This window comes from Ananas comosus, linkage group 16, assembly GCF_001540865.1.
Source record: "Ananas comosus cultivar F153 linkage group 16, ASM154086v1, whole genome shotgun sequence".
NCBI lineage: Eukaryota > Viridiplantae > Streptophyta > Magnoliopsida > Poales > Bromeliaceae > Ananas > Ananas comosus.
The window spans coordinates 6,484,547-6,489,262 of NC_033636.1; positions in this window are offsets into that span (position 1 = coordinate 6,484,547).

Here is a 4,716-nt window from a genome sequence, read left to right on the forward strand (position 1 = left end):
GAAAATCTAATAATACCAATAACTTGTACTATTGGTAGTATTCTAGCCTAGCTCTTGTTTTTAAATACTTTACTGAGATATATCAACATACAACCTCAACTTCAAGTCATTTTGAAATTTAACATTTCAACTATTTTATTTTTTATTTGAGAACCTCTTAACTAATGAACTTTTTGTTTGAATTTTTATATTTAGTTAAGATAAAAGTTTTATCAAACTTAATGACTTTACTATCTATACATCTATACAAGTATACAACTATATTAATCCCCAATGTTTAAGATGATGTGGCGCTTCCTCCTTAGTTTAGGGTTTTTCTTTTTTTTTATTTCTCTTCTTTCAATTATATTCTTTTAATTATATATTTTGACTAAGAACTTACTCAACCCTAGAGGGCCCACATCATACTAACCGTATAATCCTTCATCCAAGGGCCGAAAACCTAATAGTACCGATAACTTGGTACTATTGGTAGTATTCCAGCCCAGTTCTTGTTTTTAAATACTTTACTGAGATATATCAACATATAACCTCAACTTCAAGTCATTTTGAAATAGACCTTTCAACTTTTTTTTCTTTGGACTGATAGCTAATCGAGTTATTAAGTTTAACAAATTTCTAATTGAAATAAGAAAAGTAGCTCGAATTAAAGCAATTACAGGTTTAAAGGCTACAGTCCAAAGAAAAAAAAGTTGAAAGGTCTTTTTGAATTGGTTTCTAGTTGAGGGGGTCTCATACAATTTCTTTTTCTTTTTCTTTTTTTTTTTCGGTTGTAAGTAACATATCCATCATTTTGATGTTTGAAACAATTGAGAGTGTGTAAGTTTCCCATGGATTCTCTTTGTTTTGTACTTTTGCATTTGATCCAGGTGGTTTCAAATTTTGAATAACCTTTTACATTTTTTGTGATTTGAAGCTACTTGATAAAGCAATAACTAATTATAATTACGATTTACCCTCTCAAAATTTCCTACCATTATTCTCAGATAATCAAGTGGCCACCACCNATGAGTAAAAAAATGAATTCAAACAAAATATATATGTTTGAATCCAATTCTTCACTCCTTACTTGAACCGAACGAAACTCTTCTTTTTTTTTCGAATTGAACTGGTCTACTTTGTTATATATTTTGTTTGAATTCATTTTTTTACTCATTACTTGAACTAACCTGCCTTTCTTATTTGAAGCGAACCGAATTGAACTAGTCTAACCATTAAATTAGACAATGAAGAAAAGGTTACTTGGATCAAAATTTCAGATGATATGCTTATAAAAGATAGTGGAGATGGTATTACAAATATTGTTTCAGCTGTATATGATAACATCCAACAAAACAACAATGATGCCATATACTTAAGAGATAGAGCTATTATTACACCTGTGAATTAAACAGTTGATGAAATAAACAAATTTGTCTTATCTTTACTACCAGATGAAGATAAAGTTTATATGAGTTTTGATTCGATTTGTAAGTCGACGACAAATGCCGATGACAATGATGTTCTGTACCATATAGATTTTTTGAACTCTTTAAAGTTTAATAGTGTGCCTCATCACGAACTCCATTTGAAAATTGGAGCTCCGATAATGTTGTTACGCAATATCAACCAAAGTGCAAGCCTGTGTAATGGCACTCGCTTAATTATTACTCAGTTGGCTTCGAGAGTTATTGAGGCTCAACTATTCACTGGAAATCATGCTGGTGAGAAAGTTTATATCCCTCGCATTATAATGCATGTGACGGAAACAAAGTGGCCATTTACTTTGAAAAGAAGACAATTTCCGATTCGTTTATGTTATGTTGTGACAATCAACAAAAGTCAAGGGCAAACATTGGAAAAAGTAGGCCTTTATCTGCCAAGATCGGTATTCTCGTATGGACAGCTTTATGTTGGAGTTTCTCGAGTCACCTCACTGGAAGGATTATGAATTTTAGTTGAAAATAAAGGAGAAAGTTTGAAAGGATATGCAAAGAATATTGTTTATAGTGAAATTTTTGATGATCTAAACTAATTTCAAATTACCTGCTTTTATTATGAATAGTAAGTGTAAATTGATGTTATAAAAAAAACCTAATTTGTGCACAAATAAAGAATTTGTTCTAATATTTTTATTTCTTTTTGTAACAGAATAGCACAGGATAGAATTCATGCTTTTGGATCAGCTGACTCTACAACAACAGCATGATAAAATCAAAATTAGAGTTGCTAGGCTTTGGGAATCAACAATACCACACCTTAAAAATCAAGTATTGAGCCTAGAATGTCTACTCATAGATGAAAAGGTAATTATATCTTTCTCGGTATTTGTATTCTACTAACAAGTTGGTTGCTACTTTCTTACATAATTATTCGCTTATGTTGTGTGTAGGGATATTCTATGCAAGCTACGATTCGAAAGTATGATATACAACAATTCAAACCAAAAATTACTGAAGGAATTGTATATTTTATCGAAAAGTTCAACGTCATACCAAGTAGAGATAAGTATAAAATTGTGGACTGCAAGTATATGATTCAAATTAATAAGTGGACAACTATTACTGAAACAACATATAATGTGGAGACAATTCCATATTATTGTTTTGAATTTTGTGATTTTGATTGTATTAAAGGCAAAAGAAACAATGACACTTGCCTCATAGGTAACATCATTTGATTATTTAGATTATTTTTTTATATTAATAAAAGAATGTTGTTTGAGTAAAAAAAAATAAAAATAAAAAAAGGAAGAAATAAAAAAAAAGGAAAGATGTAAAAAAATATATATCCCACCTCCTCTTTCCAAAAAAAAAAAGGAAAGAAAGAAAAGATGAACCAAAAAAAAAGGTAAAAAATCCATACCTTATATGATCAAGATATTATTCCTTTTTGAATTTTTTTTGAATAATTTCCAAAAATAAATAGGGATCATTAGAGGCTTATTATAAGTATTAAGTAGCCTCTAACAAAAAAAAAAAGAGGAGGAGAGAGAACCGAAAAAAAAGGGATTTCGGCTCTTGCATTCGACGACAACGGCGACAACGACGATCACGACGACTTCTACGACAACAAGAGATGTGCATGCATACGAATAGCGTAAGTACGATTTTCTTGTCGGTTTGATCAACCCGACCATCTTCGTGATAGGTTTCGAACCGATCAAATTTGACATCAAATCGTCACTTTCGCCATGTGTATGCATCGCTAATCTCTAAATCGTGCGGCCATCTTCGCGATAGGCTCGACATGGTCGAAATTGTTGATCGAGCACCGAATATTTTGCTACGTAAACCGTGCGGCCATCTTCGCGATAGGCTCGACATGGTCAAAATGGTTGATCGAGCGGCCATCTTCGTGATAGGCTCAATACGATCAAGCCTGTTTATTTTACTACATAAACCGTGCGGTCATCTTCGCGATAGGCTCGACATGGTCAAAATGGTTGATCGAGTGGCCATCTTCGTGATAGGCTCGACACGATTAAACCCGGCGTACTTGAACAAAACGTGGTAAAAATAATAATAATAATAATGAAAATAAAAAAATGGATGGGTACTGTTTTGATTCGCCATCTTAGTGATAGGCATTTCTCGAACCATATGCCATCTTCGTTCGATTCGATTGTATTGCTATTTTCGTGATAAGCATCACCATCTTCATGATAGGCTCGACGTGATAAAAAAAAAGGACGAAATTTCGTATATTTGGAAAAAAAATGAATAAACAAACAAAAAAAAACAAACCCAAAAAAAAAAAAGAAAAGGAGGGCAACCCCTCCCTCTCTCTCTCAGTTTTGTACAGAGAGAGAGAGGGAGTTGGGTTTCCCCCTCTCTCTCTCTTTCTCTGGCAGTCAATAAAAGGAAAAAAAGAAGAAGAAAAAAAGAAAAGAAAAGAAGAACCAACAAAATAAAAAGAAAAGAAAGAAAAGAAGAACACCCCTCCCCCTCTCTTTCTCTCTCTGGCAGTCAACAAAAGAAAAAAGAAGAAGAAAAAAAAAAGAAAAGAAAAGAAAAGAAAAGAAAAGAAAAAGAAAAAAAAAAGAGTTGTTCCCTCTCTCTCTCAGTCAAAAAAAAGGAACAAAAAAAAAGGAACGAAAAAAAATTTGAGGAAATGAATTTGAGCTATTCAATTTAAAAATGGTTCAATCCATCATTTACTTATGGGCCCAATGAACAAATTCCATAAGCAGTCAAAAAAAAATAAATAAAGCACCAAGCCCACATGCAAATTCGGGCCCACAACCTGTAGAGCCCGAAATCCAGCCCACATGCAGATTTGGATTCAAAATCAATAAAAATCCAGTCCTCATACAGATTCAGGCCTAGAACATTAAAGCTCGAAACCCGTCTCAGCCAACATGCAGATTTGGACCCAGAACATATAAAGTCCAAAACCCATCTCAGTCCACATGCAGATTCGGGTCCAATGCCCAAAACATGTAAAGTCCGAAACCCATTTCAGCCCACATCTAGATTTGAGTCCAAAACTAATGAAAATCCATATAAATAAACTTCTCAATCCAAAACCCAAAATCCACAAATAAAATCCCAAAAATTCAAAGTCCACAAATAAAATCCCAAAACCCAAAGTCCACAAATAAAATCCAAAATTCAAAGTCGACAAATAAAATCCAACCAAATCTATCAAACCTATGTCATCCAAATGCCTCCAACCCAAACCGAATTTATGGGCTTTCCAAATTGGCCCCTTATTATTAATTAATTCTATGAATTA